Here is a 13,027-nt window from a genome sequence, read left to right on the forward strand (position 1 = left end):
GTGTATCATCAACAAAGTGTAGCTTTCCATGCATAGGAACATACAATGGCGAGAGAACCAACATACGGTAATTGATACATCGCTGACCATTTTTAGAAATAGCCTTGCAAAAATGGCAAGAGACGAACTAACTTGTTGGAGCTTCGGTAAAATGGGATGTTTTAGTGACATTAGAGAAATCTCAGAGTTTTGGAACTGGAAGAGATGTCAGTCTTACAGTCCAACTGTGCCCTTAAACAGGTGAGAGGAGAAACTCACCTGAGATAGGCTGTAAACTATGGGAACGACTTACTTTGTGTTGGGCTAGGCAACTAACAGGACCTGGTGGTCCAACCTAACTTAACACTGGGAGAAAGGAAACAGGCACAAGGCAAATGACATTTGCTTTGGAGAGGGATAGGTTTAGCCCAGTCCCCTGGTATCCCTGCCTTGATTTGTGAAGCCTTCTTGAAGGAGCCTAGGTAAGTGGTGGAAAGTAGCTAAGCAACCTGGGGTGGAGCATGGCCAATACCCATTCTGGGGTGTTCCTTCCCCCATATGAGAATCCCTTCGGAGGTTGCTGGGCCCAAAGTGGCCACAAAGTCAAGTGCTTTTGTCCCACTGACCTGGTTACAGGACCCTCGGTTGGGTTAGAGGAGCCATGCTCCTTTCATCCCTCTGGATTGGTTAGCATTCTGCACTACTAACACCTGCCAATAAAGATTGTCCCCATTGAAAACTAACGAGCAACATAGCTGAAACCACAACCAAGATACGCTGATTCCTATTTGGTCTTAGTCTAAACCCCCTTTTCCCAGACATGAATGAGCTTTTTGCTTTTTCTGCCTCTTCATTACGAATGCAGCTGTGTTCCACTTTGGTGCCATTAAACCTGTCTATACCATGTTTCCCCAAAAATAAGACCTAGCTGGACAATCAGCTCTAATGCGTCTTGGAGCAAAAACTAACATAAGACCTGGTATTATATTATGTAAGACCCGATCTTACAATAAAATAAGACCAGGTCTTAAATTAATTTTTGCTCCAAAGTCGCATTAGAGCTGATTGTCCAGCTAGGTCTTATGTTGGGGAAACACGGTACTTTGACATGTACTTTGTAAAAGGCCCGGTACTTTGACATGTACTTTGTAAAAGGCCCGTTGGACTAAACTATTTGTGGTGTAATGCAGAGAATGCTAGGTTTGGAATTAGAAAAATCGTGTTTGGAGAAGTTGGTAAACAGCCCCGCTCGTGGGCCCAACCTGTCCAGGCACCTGTTTGGAACACAGTCACATTCACTTACATCTTCTTATCTAGGGCTTCTTCCATTCTACATCAGGGCTGAGTAATTGGAACAGACTGTGACCCCCAAAGCCTAAAATACTGGCGATTCACAGAAAAAAGTTCTCCACCCCTGGTTTACGTAGAGGTTTACACAATTTCTTTTTGGCCATCTGGAGAATAGAAATACTCTGTACTTCATAATATTGCTGTTGAGCATTGAGTGACAGCTGAAAGCTGTAAGCACTGAGATGCTTTTTCATTTTTATATCCAGGTCAAATTCCTTGAAAATCGCATGAAAAATTAACTACTTCCAAGGTTAGCAGTGACTTCCTGTCTCGTGTTTTTTATTCTCAATTGTCTCTGATGGTTCTCTAGGACATTTGACACCCTTGACTGCTCTTGTTTTGTTACTTCCCTGGGTTTAAGTTAGTTTCACACTCACATGGAATAAAACACACTGGCTTCATAAAATCATGCACATACAGCTGGAATTATCTGTTGGTAACCCAAATGTGTAATTCAGCATGACATTTTGCCTAAATCCTAGTCTCGTAACTCAAATTGCTTTATAGTTGGGTGCATTCACATCTCAGTTCATCCTCACTACCTCATAAGCTACATGAACAGTACAGTGAGTCCTTTGTTGATAGGTTTGTGACTTCAGCAAAATGACGAACCAATTTTTTTTTTAGAGATTTTATTGGGGAAGGGGAACAGGACTTTATTGGGGAACAGTGTGTACTCCCAGGCCTTTTTTCCAAGTCATGTCGTTGTCCTTTCAATCTTAGTTGTGGAAGGTGCCGTTCAGCTTCAAGTTGTTTTTCTTTCGGTCTTAGTCGTGGAGGGTGCAGCTCAGCTCCAGGTCCAGTTGCTGTTGCTAGTTGCAGGGGGCTCTGCCCACCATCCCTTGCGGGACTCGAGGAATTGAACTGGCAGCCTTGTGGTTGAGAGCCCACTGGCCCATGTGGGAATCGAATCAGCAGCCTTCAGAGTTAGGAGCATGACATTCTAACCGCCTGAGCCACCAGGCCGGCCCAACGAAACCAATTTTACAATAAGCTATTAGAGTTAAGTTGCTGCAGCATCTCATCAAGGTTATAACAAAATGACATTACCCGAGGACCTCTGTGTTTTCCCTGTTTTATACCTCAGAAAACAGGCTCACGTTGTTAACAGCCACAGATCACACAGCATTACCTTGGCAAGTATCATGTACTGACACTGCTTTTCCATGGTGCCTTTTATTAGGTTGGTGCAAAAGTCATTGCAGCTTAAAAGCTGAATAATTGCAAAACCACAATGATTTTTGCACCAATCAAGTAACACTCCATATAAACTGGGTCATCTCTTAGCCTTTGTACAGAACTCCCACACTTTCCTTCCTAGAGTCCGGCTTTGTCCAGACCTAAACCTCTGCCACCCTCACAGGCGGAGCCTGCTTGTTCGTCCAGTGTCCCCTACGGCGGCCTTGAGGTCTTGGCATCTTGCAGATCTTGACTCCTTTCGCAGGCAGAACTACCTTTGTGAGGTTGGTGACATCTTCATGGACCCTTTTCTGTTCTTACTTCTGAACCTTTATCACCTTCACTGAGAACTTAAGCACCTAGCGTAGGTACTCTCCATTCCAACTCTTTTTTTAAATTATACTGGTAGTAGCTACAGCAAGTGAATGAAGCACCCATCCTTAATGCCACTGCAGCCTCAAACTTTTTACTTGATTTTAATTTCTCAGCCCTTCTTTCCCACGGTTGCAACTTAAACTTGTCATTCCTCCAGCACCTCCTTACCTCTGCAATGAGAAGTCCCACTGCACCAATCTGATCACAACCTCCTACCGCTCCACGTCTCTTGATGCTATCGCTGATTCAGCAGAACTCCGGTGCAACTGTCCTTTTGTAGATCCATTCTCTCCCGGTCCTCGTGGTTAGTTTAGAAGTTCATGCTCCAAGCTTATCTCACCCCGATCCCCTGTTCTCACAGCAGATGGCCGTGCCTCCTGATTCCGATAAGAATTCTCTACTTCCTGACGGCAAGGAAGGTTTTGGTAGTGCACCAGCCCCTACCTTCAGCAATGTTCTTCATCCAGATGTGGCTCAGAATGTTCAGTTACATCAGACAGCAGCGCCAGAGGTTACATAGGCTTCCGCAGGGTCTGACGCCCATTCCCAACCCGTTTGTCCTCTGCCTCCTCCCATAGAAACCGCAAGAGCTAAATGCTTTCATTTCAGTGCAGGAACTTCCACAGAACAAATACACTGCATGCCTTCTGGATACTATATCTCCTTTCATTAAAGTTGAATGACATTGTAGCTGTCACTACCTGAATCAGGCAGGGCGATACATCTGGACTAAGATGACTCATCTTTCCAGTCTGTGGATGCTAGGGTAAATCTATAGATAATTTTCTAAGTCACTTGCCCTGAGTTGGGATAGACCATGCTGTCAGACAAAAACGTTTTGTACTTTTTACTGGTGAATGTTGGAGAAACAGTGCAAGGGTCTGAACTCTCTGCTAACACTGCTTAATGGACTCAGGCCCCTGAACTCTTCTGAGCTTTAAGTTTCTTATCCATAAACTGACATTCATTATATTAGCCTTTAGGATTATTGTGAGAATTAAACAAGAGAATATAGTCGGCACATTACCTGGCATTCAGTAAGCACTCAAATGTTAGCTAATTTTGACCTGGATGGAGAGAACAATTTTTCAAATTAGCAGTTGGACGGATGGCTGGGAAGGGAGAGGATGCTGAGATGACTCTTCCAACCAAAGTGATTTAGTGGGAGAGAAATACCCGGAATTAGACATTTATATCCATGACTTGGGTCCATAATTCTAATAACTGACTCATCAGGTGATGTCTCATTCCCTGTTAGTGACGAGGAGTGAGAATCAATGAAGTGCAACTTCTACCAACTCCGTTTACCTTGAGAGCTTTCCTGGAAGGGGTCTGAGACTTGTGGTCAAAAAGTTAAATGGACACCTAATTTTCATACACTCATCTAAGTGTGTCTCGTTTTTCCAGTAACCTAACAAAGACATGTTTTTAATACCCTATTTGCTGGGATTATGCCAGCCCTTGCTAACCTTGAATGGTAATTTCAACAAGAAGTGACACAAATCGAGATGGGAATGTGTACATCAGAGGCAGCGTATAGTGGGAAAGGTTTAGGAGGCTGACTCTAGCTGTCCACTGTCCCCCTTTCCAGAAGGATTTATCTGGAGGATTTATCTGGACCAGGTCATAACAGGGTGCCACCTGGAAGGCCCTTGCCTGTGATGAACTAATGCTCCTTTTTCCTATCTTGTCACAATGGTTGCTAACTTGTCTTGAGCAGCAGTACTAAAATACTCAGTTAAAGATTGTTGATTCTGGAAAACACCCCATATAATTCTTGGATGGGGCATGTGTGATGTAACCAAACACTGTGCTGTCCAAACATGTATGCGGCGTGCACAGGTTAGAGGCCCTGGGGGAAGACATCTGTGGGAAAGATTTACTTGTGTCCCCTGAATCAGATTAGGTTAAGATATTTCATTTTTCCTTCATATTTAAGCCATTGTTATTTCAGTTTCTGCTATATGCAGCTGATTCTAATCCTAACTGGTATGCCTACCCTTACATAATATTTATATATTCCCCAAAGTTACACCTTTGATATTTTTCTTTACGTTATTTCTCCTTGGCAATATGTGCACCCATGCCGTGAGCACATACATGCCAGTGACTTCATATCTATATCTACAGTCCAAACTCCTTTTGAGCTCAAAGGCCTTACGCTCAACTGCCTTTTTGACATCTTTATTTGGGTACCCACCTCACCTCAGGCACTGTGATAGGCTGAATAAGTCTTCCCAATATGTCCATGCCACAGTCCCTGGAACCTATAGATGCTACCTTATATGGCAAAAGGGACTTTACAAATGTGGCAAGTTGAGGATCTTGAGAGTTTATCCTGGATTATTTGGGTGGGACAGATGAGTCAGAGAAGAAGGCAATGAATGTGACAACAGAAGCAAAGATTCGAGTGAAGGGGCCCCAAACCAAGGAATGCTGGCAGGCTCTAGAAACTGGAAGAGACACAGGATGGATTCCCCCTCTGAATCTACATTAGGAAGCAACCCTTCCAACGCCTTGATTTTGGCCCCCTGTGACCCATTTCAGACTTCTGACACCCTGAACTGTAAGATTATAAAATTTATGGCAATTTGTTACACTGGCAATGGGACACTAATACAGGCCCCTCAAATCTAACATATACCAAAAAGCTCACATCAACCAATGAAGGCAAATTTTCTTCAACATTTTCCCTACACGCTGGATGAGATCTTCCTCCAGAGAAATTTCACCCTTTGTTTCGCTTGGTAGATAAAATGGAGGCTGATTATCTTAAACCATTTAGAGACTGAGCTGACTCGAGGCTGGGTTGAAACTTTGGAAAGGCCTTCTTTATGTCTGGTTCAACTGTGCTCTACAAGGGTAGCCTTTCAGGATTCCAGCAAAGGCTGGGGAATTCACTGAGTTCATTCCAAGGTGAGTTGTAACCTCCACTTTTTTTTCTCCTCAGCACTGCAAAACTGATACAAACTCAGTTCCGCTCTTTGGAGCTTTTCAGCTGGGCTTCTTAGCCTCCTGCCTTGTTAAGCGTGAACATTTGGCAAATATCTTGAGAGCAGGGTATTGGGCACATATTTTGCCTTCCTTCTTACTGAGATAGTCACCTTTCGAGTCTCTACTTTTTGTTTGTCCATCCTGAGAAATTTCTCTGCCTTTTCTTAGAGCCCCTCTGCCCAAGCCCTTCCCCTGCCTTCTAAGGCTTTTGCCCCACACTCAGAATGGCTAATTGCCCTGAGGGCAGCTACAAACTGTTGGCTCACTTCTGTCTTCTCTAATTTTATCTAATTGAGTCCTGATTTTTTCTCCATTACCTTCAAACTGTAGCTGCAATCCAACTCATTTTAGCTCCACACCTGAGAGAGAGGTGGATGGCCAGCCTCCTCAACTGCTCCCCTCACGCTCTCTATCCTATGACCTTCCCCTGTAAAGAACTTGTCTGGTATCTGAGCTCTGCCTTAATGACAGAAGGATGACACTCTCTCTTTCTGCACAATCTAACAGTGTCTTAGTCCTGTTTATTTCCCAAACCCACACTAGCCTCACTGCATCCCAAGCCAGAATAATACCTGTTCTTTGTTTTTACGAAGAGTAGGATTGCCTGCTTTCTAAATCCTATGATTTTATTTTGTAGCACTCTTAACTCCTCTCTCCTTGTTGATAATTCTGGAATAAGTGCTGTGCGAGCTCCAAATCAGTCCTGAAAGAAAGCTCATTTTCATATTCATAGATATATTGCATTCTGTTTTTCAATTTATTCCCCAAATAAAAGCCTTGATTGCCCTCGTATAAGTTGCATGCTCTTCTCTAAATTGTAAATGAGTCAATTTGTGACTATTTTGGTGAGCGGGGTCAAAGGTCCTCATTAAAAACTATACTGGTAGTAGCTAGCATGAGTATCAGATGTTCTCTATGCCTGGTCTCATTTAACATAAAAATCCTGTGCATGGAGGGGGGAGGGGAATGTAATTATTGACTGCTTTTTTTTTTAATCAGAAAATGAAACTGAGGTATGTTAAATTGTTTATTAGTAAGTGGTAGAACTAAGATTCAAAGTCAAGTCTCTGTGACTTCAAAGCCCTCACTTTTTAATGCTGTTCTACCTCCTGACCCTTAGGTATCTGATGCCACATACAATTTCTAACCTCAACTCTATCTAGCCAACCTGACCACCCAGGGGCCCCTGGCAAGAGTGTGGATGACTCAAACAGTTCATTATCTTAACTGAACAATTAAAATGCAATGACACACAGGACATTTTTAAAGGCTAACAAACTTTAGGAATATTATGTGTAAGTATAATCCTAGTCAGTGGCTGAGAACACACAAAGAAGATCGAAGGCTTTTGAGTCTCTTGTTATCTCTAAAAAGAAAAATATCCAGATTCTTGGCACAACTATTAGTGACTTGCTGATGGGGTCTAAGAGAACTACTGGTCTCACCTGAATTGCACAAAGATGAAGAGCAAAGTATGTAAGTGAGAAAGTGCAATCGTGGTCCCTGCAAATACTGAGTTAGTTCCTCATTAGGGAGAATCCCTGGGTTTAGTCCTGGGTAGATGTGCATGTGGTATTAGTTCTCAATCCTAGTTAGCTTACATATCATTCCTGTAGCTAGAACTGCCTTGTTTTCCAGAATGATTTGTTTTAAATATGTTCTAGTCAGGACTCCTAGCAAGGAAAAGAGACTTTATCATGATACCTCAGATAAAGGAAAGTTTTGAAGTCTTTTTTTTTTTTTTAATATAAGGTATACTGTCAATGGAAGAGTCAGAGAATTTACCCTACTTGCAAGCTAACAAGTCAGCCTGCTGTTGTTTAGTAGATGATGGCAAAAGACAAGAGAAGCCCTGATCAGAGACAAAGGATAGTTTATCAATTGCTGCAATAACAGAAGCCAGTGTATCAGCATTTTTGTGTCAGTTGCCCAATCCCCAATTCTCACAGGGCAACACCAAGAGAGTCAAGTAATTTCTGTATGTACAGTGGGTTCTGTACACAGAACATGGAGAACCCAATCTTTTATAATAGGCCTAAGCCTGCCTGACCTTTTTCCCCTTGGGAGACATTATTTTATTGGACAGTAAACAAACCTGCCCTTTGCATCAGACTGTCTCTCTCTTCCAAGGCTGTTATTTTACAAACATCTTTGAAAAAACATCACCCAGACAAAGGCCCTGTTCTCTAGAAGAGTGCCTGTATTCACAAGATAAGTGGGACATGGGAGACGCATGGAGAATTGTCTTCCAACAGACCCATGGACTTTTATGAAAATCCAGGAATTAGTCTGGAGCTGGAGGATGGCAGGAACTTGGGGATTTTAACTCTAGAGCATTATCATCATTGGGGTTCAGCCACAATCCTCACATCCTTCTGTCCTACAAACTGGAAAATTCAATTTTTTGTTTCAGTACAAAGTATAATTGGCCCCGCTCATTCTTTCATTCCAGACCTTAAGTCATATATTGCTGAGCAGTCTGTTTTGGCTTTTGGTCCAGTTCCACCAATGGTCTAGACAACAGTAGTTGGAGGAGTTCATAAACTCTTTAAAAACTCCATGTGAGTGTTGATGTTTCTACGTGGGTTCAAATAACGATCTCTCTTCCCCACACAGGTTCTGAACAAAATGAAAAATAAAATAAAGAACAATGCAGATGGGAAATTAGATCTTATTTACTGATAAAGATGAAGTTGAAAAGCTTAAGAGAGTTAGGCAGACTTAAGTACCTACTTTTAGACAATGCTGAACCAGGATTAGAAGATCTGATTTTTTGAGCTCCTAACTCCCAAAAGAAAGAAGAGCAGATTTGGTCCACACATGCCCATTGCAATTTTTTGTAAATGTATAGTTCTCCAGAGAAAGGGTAAGGAAATGAAGAGAGACCATGAGTTAGATTAACTGCATGTGGATGGAAACATTGGGCAGTATTCTTTTCTAATAGTAAGAAGTAATAACTGTGGATGTTGGAAGAAGCATCTTCAACCCCTCCCCCCATTCCTTTTTTGTGCCAGGCGTCCCCTTCATGTTGTCTATTTCCCGTTGATGCTCCCAGAGGACAGGGTCTATGTACTACATACAGGTAATCCCCATATAACAAGGTTGTTAGGTTCCTAAAAAATGCCGTGTTATGCGAATCTGTGTTATACGAAACAAAGAACTAGTACAAAAAAACGGGTTAGGTTCCAAAAATCTCTTAAAAACTATTATATTTTTATAATTAAGAGAAATATCTTTATTAAAGCAATTTTCACCAAAAGTATAACATATTAATATGTATTAAATAATGTTTTCTTTGTCATCACTATTAAGCTTGTATTACATTCCGTGTTGTTCAGGGATTTCCCTAATTTCGAATGAGCTATCGTTTGCTCTTAAAAGCTTTTATGTTCCATGTTGTTCGGGGATTTTCCTAATTTTGAATGAGATATTTTTTTGCTCTTAAAAGCTCTTATTACATTCCGTATTGTTCGAGGATTTCTCTAATCCTCAACCGTGTTAGAGTGAAACCGTGTTATAGAAGTGCCGTGTTATATGGGGGTTATCTGTAATCTTTGTGACCCTAGATATAATATACTAGAGTAGTGATCCCTTATCCACAAAACATACATTCCAAGACTCCCTGTAGATGTCTGAAACCGCGAATAGTACCAAACCCTATAGATACTATGTTTCTTTCCTATACATACATACAGTTGGCATTCAACATTATTTTATATTAATTTCAGGTGTACAGCCTAGTGGTTGGACATTTATATAATTTAAGAAATGATTCCCCTGACTAATCTAGTACCCACCTAGCACTATACATATTTATTGCCATATTATTGACTACATTCCTTATGTTTTAATTTACATCCCCATGACTATTTTGTAACTACCAATTTGTACTTCTTAATCCTTTCAACCTACTCCCCAACCACCTCCCATAATATCACCCCAACAAATCTAGTACCCATCTAGTACCCATAGATATTACAATATTATTGACTATATTCCTTATGCTATACCCTGCATCCCCATAACTACTTTGTAACAATGAATTTGTACTTCTTAATTCCTTCCTTTTTTTAAACCACATCCCCAATGCCCCTCCCATCTGGCAACCTTCAAAATATCTCTTGTATCTATTTGTTTCTGCTTTGTTTGTTTATTTTGTTGTTTAGATTCTACATATAAGTGAAAACATATAACATCTGTCTTTCTCTGTCTGACACTCCACTCAGCACAATACCCTCCAGGTCCATCCATACCACCGCACATGGCGAGAACCCATTCCCTTCCACAGCCAAGCAATATTTCATTGTATATATGTACTACCTCCTCTTTATCCATTCTTCCATTGACAGACACCCAGGCTGCCCCCATGTCTTGGCCATTGTAAACAATGCTACAATGAACATGTGGGTGCACATGTCCCCTCAAAGTAGTCTTTTGAGTTTCTTCAGATAAATACTCAGAAGTGGGATTATTAGATCCTTCTTTGTCTTGTTATAGCTTTTGTTTTAAAGACTATTTTGTCTTGTATAAGTATTGCTACCTCCTTTTTTTTGTTTTTATTCATTTTCATTTTCATAAAATATCTTTTTCCATCCCTTTACATTCTGTCTGTGGGTGTCTTTCAATCTAATTCTCTTGTAGGCACCATATGTAAGGATTTTGTTTTCTTATCCATTCAGCCCTCCTATGTCTTTTGAGTGGAGCATTTAATCCATTTACACTGAAAATAATTGTTGATAGATATGTAGTTATTGCCATTTTATTATTCATAATTTTGATCTTTTTTCTTCCGTCTTAAAGAAGTCCCTCTAACATTCTTTGTAATACTGGTTTGGTAGTGATGAACTCCCTTAGCTTTTTGTTGTCTAAGAAGCTCTTTATTTGTCCTTCAATTTTAAATAATAACTTTGCTGGGTAGAGTAGTCTTGGTTGTAGATCCTTACTTTTCATCACATTGAATATTTTGTGTCAATCCCTTCTGGCCTGCAAAGTTTCTGTTGAGAAATCAACTGACAACCTTATGGGAGCTCCCTAATAAGTTACTAGTTGCCTTTTTCTTGCTGCTTTTAGGATTCTCTCTTTGTCTTTAACCTTTGCCATTTTAATTAGAATGTGTCTTGGTGTGGGCCTCTGGGTTCATCCTGTTTGGGACTCTCTGAACTTCCTGGACTTGTATGTCTGTTTCCTTCACCCGGTTAGGAAAGTTTTCAGTCATTATTTCTTCAAATAGGATCTCAATTCCTTGCTTTCTCTCTTCTCCTTCTGGTACCCCTATGATGCGAATTTTGTTATGTTTTCTGTTGTCCCAGGGGTCTCTTAAACTATCCTCATTTTTTTGAATTCTTTTTTCTTTTTGCTGTTCTGATTGGATGATTTTGCCTCTTTGTCTTCCAAATCACTGATTCAATCCTCTGTTTCATCTAGTCTGCTGGTGATTCCTTCTAGTGCATTCTTCATTTCAATTATTGAATTCTTCACTTCTGACTGGTTCTCTTTTATGGTTTCTATGTCCTTTTTTTTTTTTTTTATGTTTGCTGTCTCTTTGTTAAAGTTCTCGCTGTGTTCCTTGAGCATCCTTATAACCAGTGTTTTGAATTCTATCTCTGGTAGACTGGTTACCTCCATTTTAGTTATTTTTCTTCTGTTCACTTATGTAGGATGCATTTCTTTGTCCTCTCATTTTGGATGCCTCTCTGTTTTTGTTTGTATGTATTAGTAGATCTACTAAGTCTCTCAGTCTTGGTATGTGGCCTTATGTAGTAGGTGCCCTGTGGGGCCCTAGCATAGTCTCCCTGGTCACCTGCTTTGGGTGCGCCAAGAGTGTCCCTTATGTGGTCTGTGTGTGCCCTCCTTTTATAGTTGAGCCTTGAGAGCTATTGGCACATCTGTGGGTGGGATTGATCCTCAGGCTGATTATCTGTTGGGTTTGGCCACATGTTGGGTTTGGCTGCTGTGTGTGGGGCTTACCCCACTGACTGTGATTTGCTCCAGTGGACTCTGGTGCCTGTTGAGATCACCCTTTGTGTATGCCGCTTGTGGGGGCTAATTAGGCAGTGCTCTGCTGTGGGTTGAAGCCAACCTCCAAGTATGTTGGGTCTGGGGCCTCTTGGGAGGGCCTGTGGTGCAGGCCCAAGTCACCAACCAGCCGGGACTTCCTGGTAGTAGTTAAAAGTTATCTGCAGTTGTTCACTTCCTGTGCTAAGCCTGGAGACGTGTAAGAGAGGCCACACTGTGAACTGAGGGCATCTGCCACCCGTACCATGCCTGGGGTAGCTCTGCAAAAAGCCAGGAAACTCCGAGACCTGCTGCCACCTGCCAGCTCTCTTAAGGTCCAGCCACTGATAAAGCCTCATGCAGTGTGCAAGTTGGGAGAGGCAGGGTCTCAGGTAGTTACTAAAGTGGGAAGAGTTGTGGTCACTATGTTAATATAGATTCTGGTTTGGTGCCAGTGCTGAGCCTGGAGCTATTCAGGAAAAGTCTCAGAGTACAGGGAGGTCAGTTGACCCCTGCCTGAGGTCTGTGGACTCTGATAGTTTTCCAAGAACGAGTGCAATACGGGCAGTGCTGGCTGCTCTCAGAGAAAGTGCCTCCAGGTGTTCGGGGAGTTGGGCGGGGCAGGGTCCCAGTGAATCATCAGGGTGGAGGGAGTGGAGCTCCCCAGACCAATCAGATTCAGATTTGGCCTGTGGGGGAGGGGTCAACACAGAAAAGATGGCTCCCACTTGCCTGCCGCACTGGAGAAAGCCCCCTCACAGGGAAAATGGTGACTGTTCTCCAGCTCTCACACCAAAGCCTCAGTCTGCCGCCCTATGCCTCCGACACCTCCCTAGATACCATCTCTCCACCGAAGCCTAGGTAGTGCCTGCGAGAAAGTGAATCTGTGCATGGGCCGTTTAAGAGGGTGTCTGGTTTCCTGCAGCCTTCTGTCTCACCCTGATGGTTGAATCCGCACTGTTTTTCACAGCCAGATGTTGTGGGGGCTTCTCTTCCCAGTACCAGTAGTCTGGCTGATGATCCTCATATGGGGCTGGGGTCTCTCGTTTTTCTGGGGGAAACCTCCACAGCTGAGATATCCCTCCTTAGTCTCAACCACTGCACAGAGGTTTGGAGCCAGCCAGTTTCATGTCTCCACCCCTCCTACCAGTCTCAA

The sequence above is a fragment of the Rhinolophus hipposideros genome, assembly GCF_964194185.1.
Source record: "Rhinolophus hipposideros genome assembly, chromosome: 18".
Lineage (NCBI taxonomy): Eukaryota > Metazoa > Chordata > Mammalia > Chiroptera > Rhinolophidae > Rhinolophus > Rhinolophus hipposideros.